This window comes from Aotus nancymaae, unplaced genomic scaffold, assembly GCF_030222135.1.
Source record: "Aotus nancymaae isolate 86718 unplaced genomic scaffold, 86718_ANA_hifiasm-v0.15.2.pri h1tg000053l, whole genome shotgun sequence".
Classification (NCBI taxonomy): Eukaryota; Metazoa; Chordata; class Mammalia; order Primates; family Aotidae; genus Aotus; species Aotus nancymaae.
In genome coordinates this window covers 24,040,674-24,057,072 of record NW_026988467.1, presented here as the reverse complement: position 1 = coordinate 24,057,072, position 16,399 = coordinate 24,040,674, and the positions used below count along the sequence as shown (strand labels likewise).

Genomic DNA, 16,399 nt, shown 5'->3' with positions numbered 1-16,399 from the left:
TACACTCCTAGTGCCATTTTTCCTCAGGAACCCTGGTGGTTAACAATAGCTGGGGGTGGCCTGTAACCAGGTCTAAGTTGATGGGAGAGATGAGGGACTGGCCTGGCACCCTTAAGACCTTTCCTGGAATGCCAAGGGGATGGGGGAGGAAAGAGGGGAGGGGAGAGGGGAGGGAAGTCATTCTCATTTGATATCAGGCCTGAAAGGGAGAAATACAGAAATGGAAGCCAAAAGATACAGGTTCGGGTCCCGGGGTTGTTTCACATTCCCTGGAGGACCCTGGGTAAGTGATGCAACTTCAGGAAGGCTCAGTTTTCTCTTCTGCAAAAATGAGGGTAATAACTGCCTTACAGAGTTGCCCTAGAGAACTAAATGAGGTATCTTTGCTAACTTGTGAATTTGCCACATTTCTATCCAGCTGCAGTCTTTTTTTTTTTTTTCCCCAGATGGAGCTTCGCTCTTGTTGCCCAGGCTGGAGTGCAATGATGCGATCTCGGCTCACAGTAACCTCCACCTCCCGGGTTCAAGCGATTCTCCTGCCTTAGCCTCTGGAGAAGCTGGGATTACAGGCATGCACCACCACGGCTAATTTTGTATTTTTAGCAGAGACGGGGTTTCTCTATGTTGGTCAGGCTGATCTCGAACTCCCGACCTCAGCTGATCTGCCCGCCTCGGCCTCCCAAAGTGGTGGGATTACAGGCGTGAGCCACCGAGCCCGGCCAGCTGCAGCCTTTTACAATCAACAAGACGAGCATATGCCCACTCATGCATGAATCGGGCAGAGACGACTGTTCCTATTTTGCAGAAGGACAAACTGAAACCCAGATAAGTTCTGGAAGTTGTCTGAGGTCGCAGAGTGAAGTGGCTGAACCAGGACTTCGCTCACTTGACCACGGCTTTTCAGAACTAACTCCCAGTCCCAGAACCCGGGCCTCGCCCCGGATGGACCATGTACCGCGGGCTAGAACCTGTGATTCACTCTCTCCACCCTACTTTCGGCCCTGGCTGAGGCCGGAGTGAAGGGACAACATTATCTGCAACTTGAGGGGTGTCCACAGAAAGTTTACGAGTTTGGCCCCTTCCTTTCACAAAATATAGCGGTTCTTTGAAGGCTAACAAGAAGAATTCGTCTTTCGACACACTTCGTACGAGTTTTTAGACTTTTTTAGGTGAGATTTTCCTATTCTGAATTTAGGAGTAGGTTTACCTTAATCTCCGCCCCCCACTTCACTTGGTTTGCACCCCGCTGTTTACTCCGATTGCGGAAGTCGCCCGGGTGGAGCTCCGGGTAGGGTACCGTGAGTACGTCTTTTGCGTAGTTATTTAACTGGCATTTTACTCAGACCAATGGAATGCCCCGAAGGCCCGGGTGGGTGTGGCAGAGAACCAATCAGGGCCATTGGCGGGGTGTGGCTGCGTCCCAGGGCGGGGAATCGCGTAATGGCGGACGCAGGCCGGGCGAGCACGGCTGGGGGCGTAGCGCACTGAGGGGGGTCCGGCCGTGTGGCAGCCCGCGAGGCGGTCCGCGGGAGCATACCCTGTCCGGAGACTAGGCGGCCGGCCGGCCCTTCCTGTCGCTGAGGGCGACTGCGGGAGGCCAGGTGAGCAACAAGTCCCCTTGGGTAGACCCCGCTGGGAGGCGCGGGCCCCCGCCGGGCCGCTCCTCCCGAACCGCACAGGGTCACAGGGGAGTGGGTGCCGCGGTTCCTACTGCGGACGGGCAGAGGCCGGGCGAGCGGTCAGCGCGGGATGGCGTCTTAGTCCACCCCACCCTCTCAGGGAGGGGGTGACCCAGAGTCCCCTTTGGAAACTTGGAGGGGTCCGCAAGTCTGAGAGACTGCGAGTGTCCCAGCCTGACCTGGTTCTGCCATCAACTCGCTGTGTGATCTTGGGCAAGTCACTTTCCTCTCCAGGCCTTAGTTTCTCCTGTGTAGAACGAGGGTTTCGTCAGCAGATGTATGCACAGGAGTTGGGTCCCAGCTGTTGTCTGAGACCTTGGACTAGTTCTTCCGCAGGCAGAGCCTCAGTTTCCATATCTGGAACATGAAGTAATTAATTAAGGTGCTTGTTGAGGCCCCGGCCTGCTAAATTGAGGAGCGGGAGGAGGACACTCGTGTGTGTGTGAGAGTGTAAGAGTGTGCTAAATTGAGCAGGAGGAGGACACTCATCAGTGTGTGTAAAAGTGTGTGTGAGTGTGTGAGTATGAGTGTGTGTGAAAGTGTAAGTGTGTGTGCGTACAGGATGGTCTGCAGAGTAAGGAGGCGAGTTGTCTACAGGGGCTCTTCCAAGGAGGACGTGGGTGCTGTCCAGACCATGATGTGGTGAGTTGGGGGCCTCTTGGTTCTCCAGGAATCCTAGAGCCTCTGAGATACGGAAGTTTTAATACAGTTGTCCACAGAACCAGACAAGAGGAAGGACTCCTTGGAGCCCTTGGGGCTTTGATAGGAATTTAGGCCCAGAAGTCAGGAAGGTTAGAAAGAAGAGGAAGAACTTTTATGGCAGCCCTACTAGGTGCCCACCCTTGCTTAGGCATATGTTCTTATTTAATTTTTACAGTGACTCTTGAGAATTTACACATATGGAAACTAAATTTCATAGGAATTAAGTAACTTGCCCAAGGTCACACAGTAAAGGGCAGAGGTTACCAAACTAAATTGTTTCCTCTGAGAATCACTAGCCAAGGGGAAAGTCACTGCCCACTCAAACGATAGTGTTAGGGAAGTTTGCCTTGTCACAAATGGGGGCAGAGGTCTGTCCCCAGATATTTGATTTGACTTCTGGCATGGGGGCAGTCTTGATCTCTGGATGGTTAATTATAAGTCCAGCCCCTTTATTCAGTCTGTAAGTTGGAAAGGACTATTTGTAAGTCGTAAAGTCACTTTGAAGTGTGTCAGAACCTGAGAGAGCTCCCTTTGAATCTTGATAGGGTTCCTGTAGGAGAAAGTTCAGCAGCTATTGGTGTACAGACTAGACTTTGGTTCAGGGTGGTGCCAGCCCATTTGCTTTTTCTCCTCCATCAGAGAGCCACATTTTCTTGGGATGGGAGAAATTTTCCCATTTGTTAGTTCAGATTTCTTTGGATTTCATGGGGTGAAAGTTCAGTAGCCCTCCTTTGATTGAGCTTAATATCCCTTTCTTTGCACCACCTGTTACCTGACTTTTAATGAGTGAAGATTGTGGATTTGGGGTAGGCGGTAGTTGGGCACAATAACTTGCTACCCTTAATTTTTCCAAACCTCAGAGCTTTTGGTTAATCAGAATGGTAGGGACGGCTATGGGTATTGTTCTCATGTATCAATGGTGAGGAAGAAAATTGGAAGAGGAAGTTGCTGAGAAAGAGGGCGTTTCTTAGCAGTGGAGCCAATATGTATTTCTTTGTTTGAAATTCTAAAACCAGAAAAGCAGCAACTAAAGGAGGAAGGAAGGAAAGAACTGTGAAACTCTTTTTCCTGTTCAAATATCTTTGAGAGCTGTTCCTGTCTCTATCCATGTCCCAGGCTCTACTTTCATAGAAAAAGTCAATTGTAATTTGTTCATAGTTTTCTTCTAGAATGAAATAATTTTAAATCTTAAACCCTCTGAGAATAGTTGTTTAAAAATCAGAGCATTGGCGGGGTGTGGTGGCTCATGCCTGTAATCTCAGCACTTTGGGAGGCAGAGGTGGGTGGACCACCTGAGGTCAGGAGTTCGAGACCAGCCTGACCAACGTGGAGAAACCCCGTCTCTATAAAAAAAAATAATAATAAAATAAAAATAAAAATAATAAAAATCAGAGCATTTTACTAAGTTATTTACAGTGGATTATTCTTTTTCTCAGCATAATTACCAGTTCAGTCTTTGTGTGTGTGTGTGTGTGTGTGTGTGTGGTGTTTATGTGTGATGGAGGACGGAGTCTTACTCTGTTGCCCAGGTTGGCGTGCAGTGGCGTGATCTCGGCTCACTGCAACCTCTGCCTCCCAGGTTCAAGTGATTGTCCTGCCTCAGCCTCCCAAGTATCTGGGACTACAAGCATGTATCGCCAAGCTTGGCTAATTTTTGTATTTTTAGTAGAGATGGGGTTTTGCCATGTTGGCCAGGCTGGTCTCAAACTCCTGATCTCAGGTGATTCACCTGCCTTGGCCTCCCAAACTGCTGGGATTACAGGCATGAATCACCACGCCTGGCCTAGTGTTTGGCTATATTTTAATTGTGATTTCAACCTAAGGAATTGATTTAGATATTAGAGGATACAAATATCACTTGAAAAACACATAATAATGTGTTTAGTTTTTGACATTTATTACGTCTTTTTATGCTTTATTTTCCGGGATTGTGTGTATGTGATAGTTGTGAAGACACTGAATTTATTGCACCTGAAGCTTTATTACTACATTCATTCTCAATATGTTATATTTAATCTTTAAAAAAAATTTTTTTTTTTTGGAAATAGGGTCTCCCTGTATTGCCCAGTCTGCAGTGCAGTGACGTGATTTTGGCTCACTGCAACCTCCACCTCCCGGGTTCAAGCGATTCTCCTGCCTCAGCCTCCCAAGTAGCTGGGATTACAGGTGCCCACCACTACGTCTGGCTATATTTGATCTCAATTAGTATACCAGTCCACAGTACCTTATTCAAAATCTTTGGCACCAAAAAAAAAAGTTCTTAGGGCCAAATGTATATCTAAATTTAAAATTTTTTGGATTTTTGGATTTTAGAAAAGAAATATGGTACTGTGTTATGTAATACCCCAGAGAGGTCAGCACTTTTTAAATCAGATGCATTATTATTTCTGTAGTAAAATACCTGGATGCTCACACTAACTGGGAGAAATAAATACTGTAGTATCAATAACCTTAGGTCATTTCTTGTCAAGTTTTGCCTCCAGATGAATAATGAAAAACTTGTTTTTCACAGGCTTTGAATTTTGGATATGAAGTGAAGGGATTGTAGATCTCTATAGGTAAAACTTATAATAGGAACAATTACAAGGAAAAATATTGTATAGCCCAGCTAATTTCAAAGTCATGGGTCCTAAAAACAATATTACATAGAAGACACCTTTTTTTGTTTCTGTCATACAGAAATCTTATTGTAATTAAAATATGCCTGATAAGCATTTTTCCTTAAGTGCCACAATTTATCTTTTAATATCTTCACTGGTCTCTGAAATGTTAAAATGACACCCTCCACCTCTTATTTTTAACTTATAAATTTGCATTTCTTTTATTTTCTTTTTTCTTTTTTTAAACGGTAGAAATGGGCTCTCGAAATGTTGTCCAGGCTGGTGTCAAACTCCTGGCCTCAAGTGAATTTACTGCCTTGGCCTCCCAAAGTGTTGAGATTACAGGTCTGAGACTTCATGCCCTGCCCCCACCTCTTATTTAAATAGTAATTTGTAGGGTCTTTGCTCATCATTTTTTTGTATAGCATATAAGAGAATTGGCTAGGAGTGATGGCTCACACCTATAATCCAAGCACTTTGGGAGGCTGAGGGGGGCTGACCACCTGAGGTTGGGAATTCTAGAGCAGCCTGACCAACATGGAGAAACCCCATCTCTACTAAAAATACAACATTAGCTGGGCATGGTGGTGCATGCCTGTAATTCCAGCTACTCAAGAGGCTGAGGCAGGAGAATCGCTTGAACCCGGAAGGTGGAGGTTGCTATTAGCCAAGATTGTGCCATTGCACTTGCACTCCAGCCTAGGCAACAAGAGGGAAACTCCGTCTCAAAAACAACAAAAAAAAAGAATTGTACTTTTCCATTTAATTCAGAGAAAAATGACACAAATGAGGATCTGCAGATTTGTGTTTGCCTTTTTTTTTTGTGGCGGGGGAGGAGACAGAATTTCGCTCTTGTTGCCCAGGCTGGAGTGCAATGGTGCGATCTCGGCTCACCGCAACCTCTGCCTCCCAGGTTCAAGTGATTCTCCTGCCTCAGCCTCCTCAGTAGCTAGAATTACAGACATGCGCCACCATGCCTGGCTAATTTTGTATTTTTAGTAGAGGCGGGGTTTCTCCATGTTGGTCAGGCTGGTCTCGATCTCCTGACCTCAGGTGATCCACCTGCCTCGGCCTCCCAGAGTTCTGGGATTACAGGCGTGAGCCACCACGTCCTGCCATGTTTGCCAAATTTTAAAGCTGATTTTTTCCTTTAGTGTATTCTTTAGTATGAGATAATAACTGTAGATGGGATTTGGGTCAAATTTTTGTTTATTTTTAATTTATAAAGCTTCCACAATTTGCACATCTTAGTTTAAGGAGTTTACTAAAATACATTTAATTTTGAGTATTTTTATTTTAAGTATATGCTATATGAGAAACTTGTGTTTACCAGCCATATGAATTTGGGTGGTTTCTTTAAATGGCCAAGGGCCTCTACAAGCACAATTTTTAAAAACTCAGGCTACTCTTAGTTTTCTCGGACATCTCTACTGTAGAGTGAGGTGGACTGGTATCGTTGGAGAATGAAGAATTATTTTTTCTTTTTGGAAGAAAGCCCCATAACAGCATGGATTTGTGGAATTCTGTCCTTTAAGAAACCAAGTAGCTGCCTGGTTTGAGGGCCTGAATTCATCTACCTATTTGGAGTGGCACCATAGTTCCTAAGAATGCCTTGGAGATACAAGGGGTGAGAAACAGTGTATCAGGAGTTGCAGGTGGAGTCAATGTATGATTGGATTAGGGAATGGGAACAATTACTATTATTATTTTGAGATAGGGTCTGCTCTATAACCTTGGCTTGGGTGCAGTGGCAGTATCACAGTTCGCTCACTGCAGCCTTAGCCTCCTGGGCTCAAGCAATCCTCCTCTTGCCTTAGCCTCCCACATAGCTGGGACTACAGGTGCAGGTTACCATGTCCACCTAATTTTTAAAATTTTTTAGAGACAAGGTCTTACTCTGTTGACCAGGCTGGTCTTGAACTCCTGAGCTCAAGCCATCCTGCTGCCAAAGAGCTGGGATTACAGGCATAAGCCACCATGCCTGTCTGCCCCCTTTTTTTGGTTGAGATGGAGTCTCACTCTGCTGCCCATGCTGGAGTGTAGTGGTGTGATCTTGGCTCACTGCAACCTCCACCTCCTAGGTTCACGCGATTTTACTGCCTCAGCCTCCCTAGTAGCTGGGATTACAGGTGTGCACTACCATGTCTGGCTAATGTTGTATTTTTGGTAGAGATGGGGTTATACCATGTTGGCCAGGCTGGTCTCAAACTCCTGACCTCAGGTGATCCACCCACCTTGGCCTCCCAAAGTGCTGGGATTACAGGCATGAGCCACTGTACACGGCCTTATTGTTTGTTTTTATATGACTAGTGCTCAGTATACAAATATAGGCTTAATAGATGCTAATAATGCTTTAATTATGGCCTCTGTATTCTGCTTCATTCTTGTGTACTCCTCTTCCATTTCATGGTCAGATCAAGAATACTTAAGCAGCATCCCTTGTCTCTACTCACTGAATGACTGGATGCCAGTAGCAACCTCCCCCCGCCCCCTGCCCCAGTTGTGACAAGGAGAAATGTCTCCAGATATTGTCACTTTTATCCTGGGGGGATAAATTGCCCCCTGTTGAGAGCTACTGTATCAACAGGGGTAGGAGTGGTGGAGCAGTAGAGGAAAGTGATTATAGATGTCCTTATTCCTTCTTTCTGGTTATGCAGTTCCTGTCTCTGACTTTGGATAAGAAAATGAGAAAAATCAGGAGGTGACAACTTTAAAATAGCCCCATTATTTTTATTCTGTTTAAATTTTATTTTATTTGGTTTAAATATATTAGGGCAGGATAGATAGCTGAATTATTTATGCAGATCTATGTAAATTTAATTTTTACCACTGATTAAGAGTAGATGGAGTAAAGAGCTGCTAGAATATTACTACCTACCTTGCATGAAAGACTGTTTCTCAGAAAAGCTGATAGCTGAAAAGTTTAATACCTAAAGGATAACCAGCATTGCTTATATAAAGAACTTGCCAGAACTTGTCAGAATTCTTATTTGCTAATTTTTGAGCTTCATGGCTAATATGTATCTCTTGATATCCCTGCATAGACACTTCATAACTCCAAAAAACATGTTTAGCATGGGCATGCTTTTCTAAGCTCAGTATTTTTTGTGACAGGCAGATTGGTCAAGGCAGTGGTCCTTAGTTACTCTGGGCATTCATAAATTAATGACAAGATAATGGTAATATTTGAGGACTTCATTCTCTTTTGGCCAATTCTGTACAATATAACATTATAATAATCATTCATGTCTAAGGCACCATTAAGGTAAAGTTGAATGAGTGTTTTTTTCCCTGTTCCGTTTGAAGTTATGAATGGTACTTTACAGAATTCAAATGTATAGTTATGAATAGTATCTCAGAATAGTTACCATTTATGCAAATGAAACACACTTCTTAACTTAGAAACCAAACAGAATTGAATTAGAAAAGAGAATAGCAACAAGGATTGTTGAATGCTTGCTGAAGAAATAATGTTCAGATATAGAAGTATCTCAGAAAAATTTGCTTTTTGTCATAATTTCCACAGACTAATAAACAATTTGAGATTGATAGGAGAGGCTATTAAACTTTGCCTGTGATATTTCTTTTCAAGCCCTGTTTTTCTTTTCTGGTAAAATACAGAGAAGTCTGAGATATATACTCTCAGCTGTACGATTAATTCCATTTGAACAAAATTAAATTTCTTTTTTTTTTTTTCTTTTTTCTTTTTTTGAGATGGAGTCTTGTTCTGTCTCCCAGGCTTGAGTGCAGTGACCCAATGATCTTGGCTCACTGCAGCCTCGAGTGCCCCCCTGCCAACCCCACTCCCACCCGTCCCGTGCTCAAGTGATTCTCTTGCCTTGGCCTCCTGAGCTGAGTAGCTGAGTAGCTGGGATTACAGGCGCCCACCACCAGGCGCAGCTAACTTTTTATTTTTATTAGAGATGGGGTTTTGTCATGTTGGCCAGGCTCGAGCTCCTTGTCTCAAGTCATCCACCCGCCCCTGCCTCCGAAAGTGCTGGGATTACAGGCATGAGCCAACACACCTGGCCCCAAGTTTCTTATTTTTAGAATATACAAGCCCTTTTGAGAAAAAGCGGTGGTTTGACTTATTTCCAGTTTGAGTGACTGTGTTTGTGTGTGAATACACACATGAATAGTTATACATATATATGTCTTGTGTGATTAAACTTCATAATTGACATAGTAAAGTAACAAGAGCAGTTTATTTTCTCTCAAGTATTTCGATTTGAAATCTCTGCTCCTTCTTCCATACCTGGATTATGACTTTGTTCTAGCAAGTACTCAGTTTATTTTTATTTTGCTTTATTTTTTATTTTATTTATTTTTTGAAACAGAGTCTCACTCTGTTACTGGGCTGGAGTGCAGTGGTGCGATCTTGGCTAACTGCAACCTCTGCCTCCTGGGTTCAAGCGATTCTCGTGCCTCAGCCTCTCGAGTAGCTGGGTTTACAGGTACCTGCCACCACACCCAGCTAATTTTTGTATTTTTATTAGAGATGAGGTTTCACCATGTTGACCAGGCTGATCTTGAACTCCTGAACTCAAGTGATCTGCACACCTTGGCCTCCCAAAGTGCTGAGATTACACACCTGAGCCTCCAGGCCCAGCCATAAGTATTCAGTTTAAAAAGCTTGCTCTCAAATCAGGTCTTGAGAAATTTTGTTTAACTATGTAGAAGAAGGTTTGGATCGTGCCTATTGATATTCCTTTTCATTCACAATTGAGAACTATAAGTGAATTTCCCTTTGTAGAGTATCGATAGTCTTTAAAGAATAGTATTCCTATAGAATATTGATAGTCTTTAAAGAATAGTATTCCTGACTGGGCGCGGTGGCTCATGCCTATAATTCCAGCACTTTGGGAGGCCAAGGCGGGCCGATTACGAGGTCAGGAGATTGAGACCATCCTGGCTACACGGTGAAGCCTTATCACTACTAAAAATACAAAAAATTCGCTGGGCGTGGTGGCACACGCCTGTAGTCCCAGCTACTTGGGAGGCTGAGGCAGGAGAATTGCTTGAACCCGGGATGCAGAGGTTGCAGTAAGCTGAGATCATGCAACTGTACTCCAGCCTGGGCAACAAGAGCGAAACTGGAAACTCCGTCTCAAAAAAAAAAAAAAGAAGAAAGAAAGAAATAGAACATTTTTATAACCCTCCAAATTTCCCTCCTTCCAGTTCCCCTTCCAGTCAATCTCTACCATTTTATAGGCAACCAATGTTCTGATTTCTATCTCCACATATTAAATTTACCTCTTGTTGAATCAGACAGTATGTACACTTTTGTGTCTGACTTTTTCTGTTCAATGTAAAGTTTTTCATATTTGTCCGTGTTAATGTGTGTATTATCCCAAGTCCTTTGATGCGTATCTAGAGTTCTTTCCAATAAACCACAGCTACTAATTTGCTTATTCTTACATCACATCCATTTTTTTCTTTGCTGTTTGCATGAAATGTACTTCCCACTTCTTTTCTTTCTTTCTCTTTTTTTTATTTTTTGGAGGCAGTCTTTCCTCTGTCCCCTAGGCTGGAGTGCAGTGGCACGATCTCGGCTTGCTGCAACCTCTGCCTCCTGGGTTTAAGCAATTCTTATGTCTTTGCCGCCCAAGCCTCTTTTTAGTAGAGACAGTGTTTCACCATGTTGGCCAGGTTGGTCTTGAACTCCTGGTTTCATGTGATCCACCTGCCTCAGCCTCCCAAAGTGCTGGGATTACTGGCATGAGCCACCATGCCTGGCCTGCCTCCCATTTCTAATATCCTGAATTTATTTATTTTTTAAAATCTTTTTTTTGAAGACGGAGTTTCGCTCTTGTTACTCAGGCTGGAGTTCAATGGCGCGATCTGGGCTCACCGCAACCTCCGCCTCCTGGGTTCAGGCAATTCTCCTGCCTCAGCCTCCCGAGTAGCTGGGATTACAGGCATGCGCCACCATGCCCAGCTAATTTTTTTGTATTTTTAGTAGAGACGGGGTTTCACCATGTTGACCAGGATGGTCTCGATCTCTTGACCTCGTGATCCACCCGCCTCGGCCTCCCAAAGTGCTGGGATTACAGGCGTGAGCCACTGCGCCCAGCCTAAAATCTTTTTGAAATTGCAAAAGTAATACTTGCTCATTACAACAGATTATTTTTATTTTATTTTTTGAGATGGAGTCTTGCTCTGTCACCCAGGCTGGAGTGCAGTGGCATGATCTCTGCTCACTGCAACCTCCACTTCCTGGGTTCATGTGATTCTCCTGCCTCAGCCTCTCAAGTAGCTGGGACTACAGGGATGCATCACCACGCCTGGCTAATTTTTGTATTTTTGATAGAGATGGATTTCGTCACATTGGCCAGGCTGGCTTAGAACTCCTGACCTCACGTGATCCCCCTGCCTCAGCCTCCCAGAGTGCTGGGATTACAGGTGTGAGCCACCAGGCCTAGCAATTGCAACAGATTATATAATCAGAAGTGAATAAAGAGTAAAAGTTTCCTGAGATTTATTTTTGTTTCTGCCTTTTTCCAATTATGAAAACAATGAGTGTTCTTTGTAAAAAAATATATATATATACACACACACATATATATATATCTCCAACTCAGATATTATCTGAGCAGATATTATGAAGCAGAAAATAAGTATCACTCATCATCCCACCAGTTAGCATTTTGATACATTTTCCTCTCTCTTTGAACTTTGTTTACCACAACTGAGAGCATAGTTCAGGGATTTTTAGGTTTCTCTTTTTGTTAGATTTAGCACATCCTCATTAATAAGTTCTTGTTATTTCAGTGTTCATACTTTGGGCCACCTAAATCGGACTAGCTGCTAGTAACTGTGGCTGGCTTGGCCTCATTGGCCACATTTTTTAACATTTACTATACACTCCTTTGGCCAGGTGCAGTGGCTCACGCCTGTGATCCCACCACTTTGGGAGGTCAAGGAGGGTGGATTGCTTGAGGGCAAGAGTTTGAGACCAGCCTGGCCAACATGGCTAAATCTCATCTGTACGAAAAATACAAAAATTAGCTGTGCATGGTGGCATGGCTACTCAGAAGGCTGAGGCATGAGAATCACTTGAACCTGGGAGGCAGAGAGCCTCAGTGAGCTGAGATGCTACTGCACTCCAGCCTGGGTGACAGAGTGAGACTGTCTCAAAAAAAAAACACAAAAACTAAAACCATTTAGTGTACACTCCTTTATCACCCACTTGATTCTTGCATACTCACTACTCAACATTTCTTGCAGAACAGGAGGCAGTATTATTCCATAATTAAGAGTATATATTCTGGAGTATATATTTAGCCTTGTGTAAATGATACATACAATCTCTCTTAGCCTCAGTTTTCTCATCTGTAAAATGGAGACCTATCTCATTATATTATAAAATATAGTGCATATCTCAGAGGCATTTTGGAAGAATTAAATGATATTACTTAATCCAGTGCTCAATAAGTGTTAATAGTTGTTATCATAATTAAGAAATGGCATATTTGGGTAGAACATCATCTACCTAATCCAGAATTTTCCTTTTTTTTTTTTTTTCCTTTTTTTGAGATGTAGTCTTACTCTGTCACCCAGGCTGGAGTGCAGTGGTGCAATCTCAGCTCACTACAGCCTCGGCCTCCCAGGTTCAAGCAATTTTCCTGCCTCAGCCTCCTGAGAAGCCGGGTCTACAGGTGTGCCGCCACGCCTGGCTAGTTTTTGTATTTCTATTAGAGATGGGGTTTCACCATGTTGGCCAGGATGGTCTTGATCTGTTGGCCAGGATGGTTTTGATCTCCTGACCTTGTGATGTGCCCGCCTTGGCTTCCCAAAGTGCTGGGATTACAGGCATGAGCCACTGCACCCAGCCTTTTCTTTTTCTTTTCTTTTTTTTTTTTTTTTTTTAAGACAGGGTCTTGCTCTGTCACTCAGGCTCTAGCACAGTGGCATGATCATAGCTCACTGCAGCCTCGAACTCCTGGGCTCAAGTGATCCTTCTGCCTCAGCCTCCTGAATAGCTGAGACCACAGGTGCCTACTATTGCACCTGGCTATTTTTTTGTTTGTTTGTTTGAGATGGAGTTTTGCTCTTATCGCCAGGCTGGAGTGCAATGTTGTGGTCTTGGCTCATTGCAACCTCTGCCTCCGTAGTTCAAGCAATTCTCCTGCCTCAGCCTTCCAAGTAGCTGGGACTACAGATGTGCACCATCATGCCCAGATAATCTTTTGTATTTTTAATACAGTTGGGGCTTCACCATGTTGGCCAGGCTGGTCTTGAACTCCTGAACTCAGGTGATCCAGCCTCCTAAAGTACTGGGATTACAGGTGTGAGCCACTGTGCCCAGCTTGTAGAAAAAGGGTCTCCATATGTTGCCAGGCTGGTCTTGAACTCTTGGGCTCAAGCAGTCCTCCCACCTTGGCCTCCCAAAGCGCTGGGATTATAGGCATGAGCCACCATGCCCAGCCCTCTTGTATTCATGGTTAGCCAGCTGAACTCAAGTTGGATGATTCTAATTTTTTTGGCAGCATCAAAAGCATAGTCAGAAGCTGGTCAAACATATGCTGTCTTCTCTTCATCAGGTCTGAACAGGGTGTTGCCTTTGACCACTTCGGTGTTGTAGAGCTTTTTCACAGCCTATTTGATCTGGTGCTTGTTGGTCTTTACATCTACAATGAATATAAGTGTGTTACTGTCTTCTGTCTTCTTCATGGCAGACTCAGTGGTGAGATGATGGCATAGGGTTTAAGTTTGTTTCTCCTAGGGGTGCTCTTCTGAGGATACTTGGGCTCTCTCTGGAGCTGCAGTGTCTTGGGCCACTAATAGGTGGGTGAATGTGGATCTTGTTTTCTTGTGTGTGATTGTGGATGCTTTCCTTCTTGGCCTTCAAAGACTGATTTGGCTTTGGCTTTGGAAGGGGCAGGAGCTTCCTTCTTCCCCTTTGGTGCCATCTTGGTTAAAAGGCAGAATTCTGTTTCTTAAAGCCTTCAGAAGGACTGCTTGAAGTAAAGGCATGAAAATGTTCAACTTCAAAATTCAGGGCTATGTTGCCCCATATTGACATTTTTTCCTAGGGGAATGTCACCCATGAATTCATCTATACTATTTTTGAATTATTTTTTCTTATATTGTATACTCCCACCTTGAGTAATGAGTGTTATGCTGTATTTCTTTTTTTCCTCCTTCTTTTTTTTTTGAGATGGAGTCTCTGTCGCCCAGGTTGGAGTGCAGTGGTGCATTCTCGGCTCTCTGCAACCTTTGCCTCTCAGGTTCAAGCATTCTGTGCCTCAGCCTCCTGAGTAGCTGGGATTACAGGTGCCTGCCACAACGCCCAATTTTTTGTATTTTTTAGAAGAGACGGGGTTTTACCATCTTGGCCAGGCTGGTCTTGAACTCCTGACCTCGTGATCCATCCACCTGGGCCTCCTTAAGTGCTGGGATCACAGGCATGAGCCACCGCACTTGGCCCTTTCTTTTTTCTTTCTTTTCCTTCTCCTCCTCCTTTCTTTCCTCCTCTTCCTTATTCTTCCTCCTTCCCCCTCCTTTCTTATTTTTTTTTTTCATTTTTTTTTTTTTTTTTTTAATAAACAGGGTTTCATCATGTTCCCCAGGCTGGACAGAAGCCCTGGGCTCAAGCGTATCTCCATCCTCAGCCTCCCAAATAGCATGTGCCATTGCACATGGCTGTTTCTTTAGATTTCTAACTGCTTCATAATTTCTAAGATGTGATGCAGAAGTCTCTTAACTACCACTTTTTACCCTCTTTGTTTCTTGTTAAAGTATTTAATTTATCCATATTTTTAAAAAGATATTTAAAAAAAAATCTGTACTCATATATAGAAGCCCCCCTGTCCCTTTGGTCTTTTGGGATATCTTCTAGGCCTTCTCTATTTTACTTTTTTTTGTGCTATGATAATTATAACAACAAATTCTATTCTAGGTACAGGTACACTTTGGTTTGTACAAGGATAGGATAATATGTTCTGTGTTTCCAAAGCTTTCACAACAGCCAGTGTTTTGTCGCCTTTTTGTAGCTGTATTCAGGGTACAGTCTAGGGACTCAGAAATCCCTTTCCTATGTTACAACAGGTAGCTTTAGAGCTCATCATCTGATAATTACAGTTTGAACGATTTTTCTGTCACTTCATGACCTTATTTTTGTCTACATGGAAGCTGTTTTTTGTTTTGTTTTTGAGATGGAGTTTCACTCTTGTTACCCAGGCTGGAGTGCAATGGCTCGATCTTGGCTCACCGCAACCTCCGCCTCCTGGGTTCAAGCGATTCTCCTGCCTCAGCCTCCTGTGTAGGGATTACAGGCATGGGCCACCACTCCTGGCTAATTTTGAATTTTTTGGTAGAGACAGGGTTTCTTCATGTTGGTCAGGCTGGTCTTGAACTCCTGACCTCAGGTGATCCTCCCGCCTTGGCCTCCCAAAGTGCTGGGATTATAGGTGTGAGCCACCACGCCCAGCTTGCCCCATGGAAGCTGTTTTTCCGCGTTCCTAGACATGTAGAGCCTTGCACCATTGTACTTCTATCTGTTGATGTACAGTTATCTGCAAACTGGGAAGATTTCACTAGTGTTTTTTCTAGATAATTTCTTTTTTTTTTTTTTTTTTTTTGAGACAGAGTCTTGCTCTGTCACCCAGGCTGGAGTGCAGTGGCATGATCTTGGCTCACTGCAACCCCTGCCTCCTGGGTTCAAGCAATTCTTCTGCTTCAGCCTCCCAAGTAGCTGAAACTACAGGCGTGCGCTGCCATGTCCAGCTGATTTTTGTATTTTTAGTAGAGACAGGATTTCACCGTACTGTCCAGGCTGGTCTCGAACTCCTGACCTCGTGATCTGCCCTTCTGGCCTCCCAAAGTGCTGGGATTACAGGTGTGAGCCACCATGCCCAGCCTTTCTAGATAATTTCTTAAAATGTTAATTGTGATAGATAAAACGCTTGTTTTATACATCTTTAGAGAAGGGACTATGTCACAACTCTCTTAATTCTGTTTTTAAATGAATTCTCTGGGGGAAAAATAGTCTACTTTGCCCAGGCTGGAGTGCAGTGGCATGATCTCAGCTCACTGCAACCTCTGCCTCCCTGTCAAGTGATTCTTCTGCCTCAGCCTCCCGAGTAGCTGGGATTACAGGTACGTGCCACCACACCCAGCTAATTTTTTTATTTTTAGTAGAGACTGGGTTTCAGTATGTTGGCCAGGCTGGTCTTGAACTCCTGAACTCAGGTGATCCACCTACCTCGGTCTCCCAAAGTAATGGGATTACAAGCTTGAGCCACTGCACCTGGCCAAAAATAGTCTACTTATTTGCTGTTTTTGGAAACCTCTGGAAGAGTTTTTCTTTCTTTTTTTTTTTTTTAATTTTGTCCACTTAATTCTCCTTATACTGTATGATGTAATTCGAATGTGTATACTCTCTAAATCTTATGTTGAACTGTAATCCCCAGTGTT

The 16,399-nt window shown here is 43.8% G+C and overlaps 1 protein-coding gene across 1 annotated transcript in view; it reads left to right on the top strand.

Moving 5' to 3' along the window:
• Window positions 1-1,419: 1,419 nt before the first annotated feature.
• The window catches only part of WASF2 (WASP family member 2), an 88,570-nt gene continuing 73,590 nt past the window's right edge, over window positions 1,420-16,399 (top strand). The window contains exon 1 of the mRNA XM_012439776.3: window positions 1,420-1,601. The gene's annotated coding sequence lies outside the window, so the exon portion shown is untranslated. The remainder of the gene's footprint in view (window positions 1,602-16,399) is intronic.